Source organism: Marmota monax, unplaced genomic scaffold (genome assembly GCF_021218885.2).
Source record: "Marmota monax isolate L192 unplaced genomic scaffold, Marmota_monax_Labrador192_F-V1.1 WCK01_AAM20220418_F8-fsc00002, whole genome shotgun sequence".
NCBI lineage: Eukaryota > Metazoa > Chordata > Mammalia > Rodentia > Sciuridae > Marmota > Marmota monax.
In genome coordinates, this window is record NW_026693571.1 from 38,456,338 (window position 1) to 38,471,005 (window position 14,668).

The 14,668-nt window shown below is 32.0% G+C and overlaps 1 protein-coding gene across 9 annotated transcripts in view; it reads left to right on the forward strand.

Moving 5' to 3' along the window:
• The window catches only part of Fbxw7 (F-box and WD repeat domain containing 7), a 185,734-nt gene that overhangs the window by 43,543 nt on the left and 127,523 nt on the right, over positions 1-14,668 (forward strand). The window lies entirely within an intron of this gene.

A 14,668-nucleotide genomic window follows, 5' to 3' on the forward strand; every position in this document is an offset into this window, starting at 1 on the left:
TACAATCACTTGATTTTTCACTTTTTTTTATCCCTTTTTAAAAAATCTTTTAAAATTTGTAGTTGGACACAATACCTTTATTTTATTTACTTATTTATTTTATGTGATGCTGAGTATTGAACCCAGCGTCTCTACCGCTGAGCCACAACTTCAGCCCTGTTTTATCCTTTTTAATAGAGAAGCTTAAGGTTTTGATGACAATTACAACGACTTTTTCCTTATTTCTTTGTTGTTTAGAATAAAGTTTTCTTTATGTTTTATGAGGTTAACTATATTGTCTTTTAAAAAGTTTTAATTTTGATTTCCATGTTCAGAGTAAAAAAATTATACTTAGAATATCTTATCTGGAATATAATGACACATAATAAATAGTTCCTTTTTCATATATGAAAAAAGATCATGAGTGTCATATTGTAAAATAGATCTTTTTCAGATCTATAGGAGTGGTTTAATAAATGGGTTAAACAGTAAACCTCTTCAGATGGTTCTCTGATAATAAGCGGTTCAAGGCATCTAAATTGAGGTTGTGTTTTTATGTATCCTTGCTTATAGAGAAAGGGTCTTCATTCTAACTTTGCTCTGAAATTGTATGTGATGGACTGGTGTGAGGCAGGGAATTACCACTGATAACATAATATATCCTAATCCAGATCCCATTCCACTCTAAGGAAAAGAATAGAAGGATCAGAAAATGTTATACTTGAAGTGCATATACAAATGTCTCATTTACACCTGGGAACTTGGTTTAAATAATTTTAGTTGTTTGTTTTGATGTTATGCTTATTTTTAATATCTGTATTTTAGAAGGAGATTGGTAAAACTGAATGTTCATTGAATATTTTCCGTATGAAAATAGTTGATAGAGGAATTGTAGGAGTAGAGACTTTAAAAGACTACAGAACTGTCCAGTCAAGATTTTTTTCCCTGGCCATATTCTCAAATATTTACATTTGTACAACTTTCTAGTTATATAATAGGGTTATCTAATGGAAAAGTTTGGAATCTGCTGTATATTTCTCTTAAAGACATAAACTTACCATGACATGGATATATATATTGACGTGTGTTTTTTCTTCTTTAGGGCTAAAGTTTCAGTTCTGACACCTCAGGAAAATTTTCTCATGTATATGTAGAGTTTCGTCATTTGTAAAGCTATTCTTAAAGGTAGTAAAAAGGATCTTAATAATCAAAAATTGTAAAATGAACACTAAAAAGAATGAAACAGTAATTTAAAAAGATTATTTCTTTTAATTATGAAGGAAGACACCAGAATTATTTAGCAGTTATCATAAATGTCCACTGTTGTCATATTTAATATTTAAAAGATCACATACTATTTTCAGTTCCCAATATAAAAGCTGATATTTTGACAAAAATATTAGAACTTTGGTCTTCATGTTGGCTATTTTAGTTGTGTGCTCTTTGTTGTTGCAGGTTAAATGGAGGTGTGGGGGGACGGGTGCCATGTGGTGGGATAGAGTTATGTTTATAACTTATACCCCCCTCCTTTTTTTTTTTGGTAGTTGTGGTTTGTTTTGTTTTGCTATAAGTACTAAACTGGAATGTTGTGAGAAGTATCGTCCTAAGGTATGTTGGCTCTTCATATGCCTCTGTGAATACTTTCTCAGTTTCTCAGTGTCTAGGATACCTCCCAGAAGTTAGTCCAGAGTGTACTTATCAAGGGCAAGACTTATTTATACATCAGCTTGTAATGCCTAAAAAGCCTTCCTTATCATAACTAAGGTATATTATTAGCACAACTTTATCTTTCTTTTTCTAGATCTTTAGAATTTTGATTTTTTAAAATTGTTGTTACTATGCTTAATTTAACCAGAATCCATGGTTTCTTTTTTCCATTTGTTTAGTTGGGCTTTATGCTTTTTTTTCACATTAATCTGGTATCCGGAGGAATATTTGCATCTGAGCATTTTAATATTAAAAAAAAATTTGACGTTTGCCAGTAGATTTATTTTATGTGTATCTTTATTTTTCATTTTGTGTAATCTATTTTTATTATAAGAAAAAATCCTCTATAGAGCAGTAGTGATGCAAAATAGAGTCCAGAAAGAGTGCAGATAATTAGTGAAAAGGAAATTGTACACACACTCACACACACATACACACACACGTACACACACATACACATAGCAAGAGTTTATTTTGTTTTTTGACATAAAGAACCATATAGCTAATAAGAGAAACAGATTCAAATCCATTAAAATGTAACAAACTTCTGAGAGAAAAAACATGATAAAAAGCTTCCACAAATTAACAAAAATTAGAAAAATGGGTTATGAATAAAGACAACTCAAAGAATACATATGAATCCTATTATAGTATACAGGGATGCACAAAGAAGTATGTATGTTAATTGTAGCATTAATTTGCATAAAGAGAAAGTTAAAAGAAGTATGACTGTCCAAGAGTAGGGATATAGTTAAGTGGATTGTACATCCATAATTTAGAGAATGAACACACTGATTAAAAAGAATAAGGTTTTTGTGTTGTGTTTGTTTTGTGTTGGCAAATCTTCAAATCATATTATTAATGAAAACATAGGGTGATTGGTAAAATGTGGTCTCATTTACTCAACATAGTAGCTCTATTGTTTATGGTATTTCTGAAACCATTTCATATATTGTATAAGATAAGGAATTTAATTTAATCTTTTAATATTACTAGGAATCAAAGTTTTGTTTTAAGAGAATACAGACAAATATAGGATAAAAGGCACCAAGAAAAATCTTCAACTATCAAATTAATTGAAAATATGAATATCTGTATCCATCTATCCATCTTCCCTAATTCTGTCTACCAGAAAAGTTTCAAAGTGTGGACAATCTCCATAGTAACAGTTACACTCAGTATCCACATGTTGATCTTTAAGTACTATTCCCCAGTGAAAGGATCCAAGATTTACAGAAAAATAGATAATTGCAGTTCTTGGGGCCACACAGGAAGCAAGAAAACAAGGAATTGCTCAAAAATAGATGGATTACAGTGTAAGAACCAACCCAAAGGAATTCCCACTGGTCAAATCTGGAATAACCTGAGCATCAGTAAGGAATGAGTACAATTGATAACCGAATTGAAAAAACAATCCTTGATTCCAGAATAACAAAAAAGAAAACCCTTCTCTGTAGATTTGAGAAGCAATGTAAAACTAAAAAAGTATTAACTCCAAAGAAATAATCTAGTCAGAAACATCAAAGGATGCCAAAACCTTAGGGTGAAAAACTACTGGGAACAGGATATTTACACATAATGCTTAATTATCATCCCATTAATCTTTTGTTATTACAAAAGGGAAAAAAGTGCTTTTACAATAGAGTCTATAAGGTTCTTACTTGAAACAAGTCATCAACTCTTCCAGTGGCACAACCTGAGTACCACATTCTTATGATGTAATGTAGAATGAAGTAACCTTTGCAGTATTCTTGCCCAATATGTTAATCCTGAATCCATTTAGATTTCCAAACTTATCTGTTGTTTCTGGGAAACAAAGGGAATTGTCAGATCATACTCTGGGAAACAATGAGACAAGTCTAGGATGTGTGGGACATTCTGTTAAGAAAACTGGCTGTCTTGTCCTCAGTGTATCAATGTCTTAATAAAAACAAATCTTTGTATAGGACTATTTTAGGGTGGGAGAGACCAAAGAGATGTAAAATCCAAATGTAAGGCATACATTTTGATTTGCTCTTGGATTTACTTATTCTCAAAGCTCAAAGAAAAAAAGACATCTTAGGGGACAGTTGAGAAAACTTGAATACATTAAATATTCAAGTTTTCTCAACTGTCCCCTAAGATATCTTAAAATACAACTTAAAAATTATCTTTCTTTTCCTTCCTTCCCTCCTTTCTTCCTTCTTTCCTTTCTTTTGGTTAGTTGTCTTATCCAGCGGTTTATTACATTTGTTAATAAGCTGTTTTAAAAGATACATTTCACTCTTAAAGTAGTCTGTGATAAAATTAGTATATATAAAACATATATTTGTTATTTACATTTCTAAGCAGCACATTTCAGTTCATGAAAGATTATGCATAACTGTCTTCTAAAGTAGCTTGCTTAAAAGGACTCCCACCGTCACCAGTACCACATTCTAGTATATTTAATAGCTATATAACCAGATTTACTACTACTTTGTTTATTGTTTATTAGGTTACTGCTTTTAAGCCTTATTTTAGACCTTTAATTAGAGAATAGCAGTGACTAGGTTAACTACATTATTGTGAGGTTTTTATCTTGGAGAGCATTCTATTCCTTTAATTTTCTTTTTCAAACTTAAAGTACGTGTTCAACAGCAGCAACAACAAAATTAATCCAGTTGTGATGTCTTCAGAAAATGGCTAACAAACACATAATGAGGCACAGCAACATTAGCCATTAGGGAAGTAGAAATCAAAACCACCATGAGAGATCACTTGGCTATTATAAAATACATGGAAAATAACAAGTGTTGGTGAGTATGCAGAGAAAATTGGAACGTTCATGCCTTGCTGATGGGAACATAGAAAAATTATATCTGCTATGTAAAAAGGTTTGCCACTTTAATGACCAAATCATTTGAAATTCTACTTATAAATGTGTTCCTAAAATAATTGAAAGCAGAAATTCAGGCCAGTGTTCATAGCAGCATATTCACAATAATCAAAAGATGGAAATAACCCAAATATCTATGAACAAATGAAAAATAAATGTGGCATATAAAAACAGTGGAATATTATTCAGCCTTAAAAAGAAATGGAATTTTGTTAAAGCTGCAGCACAGAGGAACTTTGAAAACATTATGCTAAGTGAAATAAACTAGATAGAAAAGAACAAATGATGGTGGTATATAGTATTTATATCTAGAGTGTAAGTACTCTAGGTACTTATGTGAGGTACCTAGAGTAAGCACATTTATAAAGCCAGAGAATAGAGTTTACCAGGGACAGGAGAAGAATGGGAAGTAATTGCTTAATGGGATAGTTTCTAAAAGTACTGTTGTTGTTTTCTTTTTTTTTAATGTTACTTGTGAAAAATCTTTCCAGTGCACTAGAAAAACTTAACTTTGCTGATTTCTTGCTCTTTCTTTGAATCTGTATTAAAAGTCTTATGTGCCTCATGATGCATGTCTGTAATCCTAGTATTTCAGGAGGCTGAGAAAGGAGGACTGCAAATTCAAAATCAGCCTTGGCAACTTAGGGAGGCCCTAAGGACTTCATGAGACCCTATCTCAAAATTAAAAAAAAAAAAGGTCTGGGGATGTGGCTCAGTGGTTTAAGTACCGCTGGGTTCAATTTCTGGCATTCCTCCCATTCCCTGTCCAAAAGAAAAGTCTTAGGCGCTTGGAAATGTTATAGCTGTATAAATGAAAAACAATATTAGGAATGATTTTTAATCAAATACATTAGAGGAAAAAAATCTTGTAGTCATTCTTTCTATTTCATGTTATGTTACACAAAGTTAGATATTTGAATTTGTAGATTAAAAAGAAAAACTTTGTCCTTTTAGTCCTATAGAAACAAATCAAATTTGAAAAGGTTGTTTGTTTCTTAAGTTATAGACATAACACGAGATCAACAAGACAAGTAATATAACACAGTAGATTCTTACTGACCTGATCAACTTTAAGAACACCCTAAAGAAGTAAAAATATAAGCAAAACTGGGCAATGCTGTGATGACATTTCAGAAATTCGAAATATAAATATATAGTGGTTGAGCGTTGGGGGGCTTATTTTATTTTCTTATTTTCCTTTATTCTAGTTTAATATCTCTCCTTTCAAGTACTTTTATTGTATCTTTTTTCGATCATTAACTGCAGTTGCATTGAGGCATTTTCATTTGGTTCTGTAAGGTTTACAGTGTACATGATATTTATTTATTTATTTCGTTTTATTTATTTATTTTTATGTGGTGCTGAGGATCAAACCCAGGGCCTCACATGCGCTAGGCAAGCGCTACACTGCTGTACCTCAGCCCCCACCACCATATGATGTATTCAGAGAGGGTAAAGGGAAAAGGGAAACAGCGAGCATCACTGGTGACAGAGGTGATAATTCTGACTAATATTAGCAGAGGTGACTGCTAATATTCTTCCAAATAGCTTTTTTTTGGAATCTTTTTTCAATATTGATTGTATACTTTTTATTTGGAATTTAGAGTTCCATTGGTAAGAACTCTGAAGAGTCTTGAGATTTTTGCACTTTTTTTGCAAGCTTAATAAATGTTTCAGCCATTGTTAATGGATGCTGGTAGAAGACATGGGCCTCCTGAGTTGAAACTGAAGGATAATTTGTTATTTACAGCAAGTGATAGCAGTGGCTAAGAGTACATATTAGCTGTTTGGGGGCCAGTTTCCTGTGCCCCAGTTCCCATATAGCAGTGTGAGTAGAGCCATAGGACTCATTGTACATTGCGTAACAGGAGAGGAATCCTTGTCTTGAGAACCTGAATGGTTTATAAAAGGAGGTAAGAATGTTGTTCTTTGCTGTAGAGAGAGATGCTGTCTCTTCTTTCAAGGTTGTTTACTAGGAAAATATCCTAAGAGTGCAGAGCACAAGTCAGTGAGTTTCTTACTTCAAAGAGGTACAGAAACTTTGGAGTATCACAGAGAATTATTTCCTAATGGTATTTTCTACTCATTTCTATATTGTCTTCTGGCAATATTCCCCATGAGAACACAGTTCTAATTTGTCTGTCTTAGAGAGGACAGTGAAGTACCAATTTGTTTGCTTTATTATTGTTTAGAGTTCTTACTTGATTCTGGGTAAAGTATTTTGTCAGAAATGTGATTGCAAATATATTTTTTTCAGCCTGTGATCTGTCTTTTCACTTTAGGTCTCTTTAACAAAGCTAACATTTCTAATTTTAAAGAAGCTATTAATTTTTTTCTCTTATGAATTGTTTTACAAACTTTGCCTTACTGCATATTGTAGATTTTTCCTTTGTTTTCTTAGGCATTTTATTATTTTATGTTTCACATTTAGATTTGTGATCTACCTTACATTTCTATTTGTGTAACTCATGAGGTAGAGTTCAAATTCATTATTTTTGTTTATGGATATCCAGTTGTTTTAACACTCTTTCTTGAAAATACTATCATCCCTCATTGAATTACCTTTGTACTTTGGTCAAAAATCTTTGACCAATACTTTGGTCATAAATTTGTAAGTATTCCTGGATTAATTCTGTTTATTGAACTACTGTCTGTTGTTTCGCTTAATATATCATTGTCTTGAATAATTTAGCTTTCTGGTTATTACTGAAATTCGTGTTAATTTCCCTAATTTTTTCTTTTCGTACATTGTTTTGAATATTCTATTCCCTTTGTTTTTCCATGTAAATTTAAAAATCAGCTTGTTGATAATTAAAAAATAATTGGTCCTTTGTATCCACAGGCCCCCCCCCATCTGTGGATATAACCAATTTCATATCAAAAATATTTAGAAGAAAAATTAGTCTGTACTGAACCATATGCAAAATTTTTTCATGTCATTATTCCCTAAACAATACCGAATCACAACTTTTTATATTGTATTGGGCATTAAAAGTAATGGAAAGCTAATGGTGCTGCGAATACTGTACTATTTATGAGAGAGCCGAGCATCTGTGGATTTTGGTATCCATTGGGGTTGCACCTGGAACCAGACCCCTCTCTCTATTCCCCTTTTACAGAGGGTTGACTATGTTCCTCTTGCATTTTTATTGGGTTTTATTCTACATATCAATCTGAAGAGAACTGATATTGTAACAATAGATAGACTTTCAATCTCTGAATCTATTTCTCCATTTTTTTGGTCTTTGATTATTATCATTAGTTTAATAGTTTTTAGCCTACAAATTCTAAACATATTTTATAGATATATACATAAGTATTTCTTTATTTTTGATCTCCTGTAGCTGCTACTGCATTTAAATTTTTCCCCACATTTTTTATTATTGCAGTATAGTTGTATGTATCAATGGAATTTGTTGTTACATATTCATGCATGCATGCATACATAAAAATTTTTGATGTACCAACTCATTGCTAGTATATAAAAATACAATGAATTTTATTGTATCTCATGACCTGTCAAAACTATATATTAGTTCTACGACTTTTTTCTTTGGATTTTCTTTGTAGGTCATCATGACTTGGAATAAAGAAATTTTTAAATTTTATTCCTACTTTCCTGAGTATTTTTAATCAGGAATGGATGTTGGATTTTGTCTAATGTCTCTTCTGCAGCTTGAAATGTAGTTTTCTTATTTAGGTTGTTAATGCAATCTATTACGTTGTTTGATTTTCAAATGTTGAACCAGCTCTGTATTCCTTTGTTAAACCGTACTTGGCTATGAGATATTTATTATTCATTTTCTATATTGTTGAATTAGATTTGCTTATATTTTGTTGAGGGTTTTTGTATATGTTCATAAGGGATTATTTTCTGATGTTTACTTATAATATCATGTTTTTTTTTTTCTATTTTGAGTTGAGAACTATTCTATTTTTGGAGAGAGATTATGTTTAATTGATATTTTTTTCCTGAATGTTTTGTAGCATTTGCTGTGAAACCATTGGAGCATATTTCTTTTTTGAAATGTTTTTAACTACAAATTTGTTTTCATATATGTATATATGTGTCTAAAATAGGATAATTTATATATACACACATATATGACAATTCATATTATCTGACTTTTCTTAAGTGTTAGCAGTTTGTATCTTTCAGGATGAAATGATTTACTTCATATATTTGTAGTCATAAAGTATTCCTTAATTATTAATGTTTCTAAGGTCTTCAGTGATATTTCTGCTTTCAGTCCTCATGTTGACAATTTGTCTTATTTTACTCTCTTGTTTTATGAGTTGGTTAGGCTGCCTAGAAGGTTTTCTATCAAGTTTATTTAGATACAGTTTTAAGGTTTGTGGAAATGTCAGAGAAAACATGGGAGCATAACTCTATGAATGTAAAGAACTAGCTTTTGTATTTATTAATTTTTTCTTTTCTTTCTTTCTTCCTTCCTTTATTTTTCTCCCTTCCTCCCTCCCCCCTCTTTCTTTTTCCCTCCCTCCCTCCCTCCCTCCCCCCTCTCTTTCTTTCTTCTTGTAGTTCTGCCTTAATCCGTTGATTTCTACTCTTTATTATTGCCTTCCTACTGCTTGTTTTGAGTTTGCATTGGTCTTGTACACTTTCTTAAGGTGGGCACTTAACTGATTTGGTGCTATTTTTCTTTTCCTTTTTTAATATAGGCATTTAAGGCTATTAATTTCCCTCTAAGAACTGCTGAGACTGCATCTTATATATTTCCGTAATTTGTAATTGTTTTCTTCAGTTAGTTCAAAATATTTTCTAATTTCCCTTGAGACTTTTTTGATTTACAGGTTGTTTAGATGTGTTGTTGAATTCCCATATTTCATATTTTTCAGTTAATTTTCTGTCACTCATTTTTAGCTTAATTCCATTGTAAGCAGATAATATATTTTGTATTATTTCAATTCTTTTAAATGAGTTAAGGCTTATTTTATTTAGGTGAATGTTTTATGTGTACTTGGAGAGAATGTCTATTATATGGTAGGAATAATTTGTTTTTGAATGGAAAGAGAAAAATTTTTAATTTTCTTATAAGCTAGACCTTATATCCTAATTGCTTTGTAGCCAATGGGGTAATTTCTAAGGGTACTTGGATTTAGAATGCAGTAATCCATTGCTTAATGACGGATATGTTCTGAAATATCCAGCAGTAGCAGGTTTCATTATTGTGCGAATGTGATAGTGTGTACTTCACAAACCTAGATGTTAGAGGTCAGTCATTGAATTTGGCCTCTTGGTACAAACATAAAATACACAAGGCTGCTACTAGCATGGCAGCACAGTAAGGTTTGTTTACACCAACATTACCACAAACCTAAGTAATGTGTTGTGCTACACCACTAAGACTGCTACAGTGTTATTAGGCATTAGGAATTTCTTAGCTCTCTGATGACCTTGTGAGACCACCTTTATACATATGATCTCTTCTTGACCAAAACATTTTAATGCAGGGCATAATTATATTTGGTTCTGTGGTTGCCTTTTACTAACTATTATTTCAAATAAATTTCTATAGGCTCTTCATCCCTCTGCTGTGTTTGTTAAATAGTAAAGATGGATTTGATTTTGTAGAACTCTTCTGTTCTTTAGAACAGTATGTGTTGAATTTTGTAGTACAGGATTTAAGAGTTAATATGTTTACTCAGTTTTGTTTTTTGTTAATTTAATTTGAATAGTGTAATCTTAAGAGATTATGTGAGATATTAGGACTCCATAAAGATTTAATTTATTACAGAACCTGTTAATATCAAGGTGGACAGCAGTTTATGTTTCTAGATAAAGGTCATTTTTTGGGGAGGAAGGGGATTAGAACTCATCCAGTATTTTATTGTAGTAAATTAGTGATCAGCTGGGGCTTGAATTAATTTAAGGAATATGAATGTGGCAGAAGATGTAGATCACAGACTTTTGAAGTACTTTTGAAAATTTGCAATTGGTGAGAACTGTGAGGAATTTAGATACAGTTTTAAGGTTTGTGGAAGTGTCAGAGAAAACATGAGAGCAAAACTCTATGAATGTAATTATGTAGAAATGCAGATAACTTATGTTGATTTTGTTGTTGTTGTTGTTACTGTTCGGACAATTGGAACAAATCAGATATTTTTTAAAAGTACCATGAGTTTACTTTTTAATTTGCTGGAGTGTCTATGAGAAAGTTGAGGAATTCCTTTCAAATTGAGGTACTGTGTAAGCATTCCTTTGCGGTTTTATAGCAATCAAGCCAGATGCTTGGGGATAAACACCAAATGCTGTGCCTTCTTTGTTAAAGAAATAGAAATGCTGCATGTTTTTTTTTTTTTTTTAAGTGAAAATTTACATCTTTTACAAAAATTTGTTATGGCATGAGATTTTTAAAAGACATTTGAAGGATATAAAATAATGAAATTCAATTCTGTGTAAGGTAGAAGTAAAACATTGGTTTGTTTGTACTGGATTGATTTATGAAATATTGTAAGTAGACTAAATCAAATGGGTGATGGGTAATTTGAGAAGCAGTTTTTAATGTTTCTCCCAGGTAATTCAAGATCGGATCTCCATGTAACTGTAATATGTCCCTCTTATCCACAGGGAAAACATTCCAAGACCTCCAGTGGATATGTGAAAGCTCAGATAGTACTGAATTCTCTGTATTGTTTTTTTTCCCCTAAAAGTTAAGAATTTTCACCTTTTTACATAAAGGAAGCACTTTATGGCTTTACTATGGTATACCTGAATTGCCAGTACCACTACTTTAGGGTTTGCTTCCATTATTAAGTAAAATAAGGTGTTATTTGGAAATAAGCACGGGGATACCAGTTCTTTGGTCCATCTGATAACTGGAATGGCTGCTTAGTGATTAATGGGCAGAAGTGTACACAGGATGGATACTCTGAAAAGAGGGATGATTCACATTTCAGGAAGAATGGGGTTTGAGATTTCATCACCCATCTCAATGACTTGCAATTTAAAAATTATAAATTATTAGGGGCTGGGATTGTGGCTCAGCCGCATAGCGCTCGCCTAGCGCTGGTGGGGCCCGGGTTTGATCCTCAGCACCACATAAAAATTTTAAAAAATTATAAATTATTAATTTCTGGAGTTTTCCATTTAATATTTTTAGTGGCCAGAACTCTTGATGAGTTGGACTCCCTTCTTTTATATTTACCAGTGTAGCTTCAAAAAACTTAAAATTGAAAACAACAAAAAATAGCAGTCTCTTAAGAAAATAAATTATGAACACCATTCAAAGATGCTAGATTTAAATTCTTTTTATTATTAATTTAAAAAAAATTTAACACATAAAAAGTGTAAATATTTATGGGGTATCATGTAATATTTTGATACATGTATGTGTATATATTATATAATGTTCAAATCAGGTAAGCATATCTACCTTTTCAAACATTTACTGTTTCTTTGTGGTGGAAGCATTCAAAATATTTTTTTAACTTTTTTGAAAATAACAGTATATTCTATTGTTAACTTTACCTGCCTGTGCAATAGCACATCAAAATTTATTTCTGTAAACTGTAACATAATACCTGTTAAAGATGCTAGATTTTAAAATAGTATTTATGTGATCATAATTCATAAACAGTCTTCATTAGATTTATTGCTTGATGAACAGGGTGTAATCATTGAATTCATTGTGGTTCTTTTGTTTTAGGGGAAGATTGCTTTGCTTACATCCTTTTAGTCTTCTCTGGTATTTTTATTATTATTAGAAATCATAAAATTAGGTAATTTCTCTTAATAAACCCATATCTGATTCTGTGGACTATTTAAGTATGGGATGGGACCTGTTGTCTTGACTTCATTTAGTCACTCTTGGCTTCAAAGTGGACTTTAAATCATGAACCATGATCCTAGTCCTTCTAGTCTTTTTTTTTTTTTTAATTTTTAAAATTTTTTTATTTTAAAGAAATACGTTCTCTGGGGAAGTTTCCTTTACATTCAGTAAGTTGGTTCTTCTCTTTTAGGAAGATAAGACAAACTTCTCATAAAGAAGGGATTTCCCCCTTTTTGTTCTTGAGTACCTTTAATATTAGTACTTGTTCAAAGATTGCCCATGTTGGTTACTTTACTTTATTTGTGGTAAAAACAAATCTTTTAGAAAGTTAAGAACCTTAAAGAAGCATGTTTCATGCTTGGGTGGGATGTGGAGTTAGACTGATTAAAAAAAAAAATTAGTTTGACAGTGGTTTTTCTTTTGTTCACTGTGTCTCAGGACTAACTGGATTGCTGGCCTTTTTTTATTCAGGAACTTTACGATTTCTGGCTGTTGCATGTTAGGAAAGGAGCTCTCTATCAAGCTAGATTCATATAGATAACAAACCCCAAGACTCAGGAAAGTTCTTGTGAGGTTTTGATACCAAATGAGGTTTGACCCCATGAAGGGGTGCTAATCTGAGGGGAAACCAAATTTCTAGCCTCTGGGAATTATTAAGAGAACTGACCTTTCCGGCCTTTAGGCCACCCTCCTCTCCTTCCTGAATTTTGTTATAGACTCAACAAAAACAACAAAAAATATCTGTCAGCCAAAGACAAACAGGTTGTTGTAATAAGTCACAAATCCTTATTTAAATCTAATAAAAGATTAATCAAATTACTTAATTTAGACAAAAGAATAGAAGTTTGTTAGATTAAAAAGAAATAGTGATTAGGTCAGTATAATTGAAAAGGTAGATAAGAAGAAATGGAACTTTTTATGTTTTTTACATAGGTACCATTGTAAATATCAACAAAAATTTTATGTTTATAAGAAGACTTATTTGCAAGGCTTTTTATTTTTCAATAGATGTAGAACACTTTTCTTGAAAAGGTATGGTCTAAAAAAAATCTAAGTCTTCATTTTTTTTTTTTTTAAACTAGTCAAAGAACTCCATTAACCTTTGTTTCAAGAATTATTACCAGGCTTTTTTCAGCTTAATTAGCTGCATAGAATAAATGGTATAAACGAAAGCTGAAAAGAACTGCAGTGTTCAAGGGGCTTGGGCTTAAAAATGTTAGAGATCTAGATTTTATCAGATTCATATCATAAACAATTTTAAAAAACAGTTGTAGTATAAAATAGCAGCTCCCAGTAACTTCTTCAAGTTTTATTGGTCTTCTGAAGTTGACTCCAATCAGTTTACTTCATTTTTAGAATCTTATTAAAATTCTATACAAGATCTGAAACTTCCTCCCCGCCCCCGCCCCTCCTCCTCTCCAGTATCGAGTAGTGCTCTTCCATCCATAGATTGTTGGGGCAGTGCTTCAGTCAGTCTCCTTAATTCAGTCAGACTTTCTGCACCAAGCTGGTTTAAGATGTTGAGTAGCAGTTCTGACAGCTGCTTTTATCTTTGCATGGCCTGTGATATGAAGGTGTTTTCTGCCAGAGATGCCTGAACTTGAAGGTTGTTAAAGTGGATCATTGTTCCTTGGTTTGTAAACATATTCACCTCTTTCATACCAGAGAGGATACTGTTTACCCTTAACTTCTTTAAAGACAACTGAAGCTTTTTAATTTTTATTATTATTTTTTTTAATCTTGGTTCAATGAACCACCTTTCTTCTGCAAGCAGTTCCTTTCCAACCAGTGTGTACTTGTGCCAGCAGTTTGGCAAATTTTTCCTGGCTCATGATAACTTCTTTAATCTTGTCAGAGTGAAAATGGGGGTCACCTGGAATACCAAGGTTGTTGCTCAGGGGTGTCATAGGTAGACCACCTAAGATTAGGCACACAAGTAGGGGCTCAAGGTGGCAAATAGAGGGAGACTGGAAGCAATCAAAAAGTCTTAGATTTTCTAAACAATAGTGTCTAGTAAGTTTGCTTTAGTGTTTTTATGAATGCCTGGCTTGGCTATCTGGTTGCTTTTGAAACCAGTGTTCAAGCTAGCTATTAATGATTTAAAAATATTTGTGCAAAATCACATATCTATAAATTTAACTTGAGTTTGTTTAGGACAAGCATTAGAAAAATATATAGTTTTCTGTATTATTACAGGTTGAACATCTCCAGTTGGAAAATATGAAATCTGAAATGCTAGAGTATTTGGATTTTGGATTTTGGGGTTAGGAATGTTCATGTGGTAAAGTTAATGCAGATACTTCACAATCTGAAAAACTATGAAATCTGAAATGCT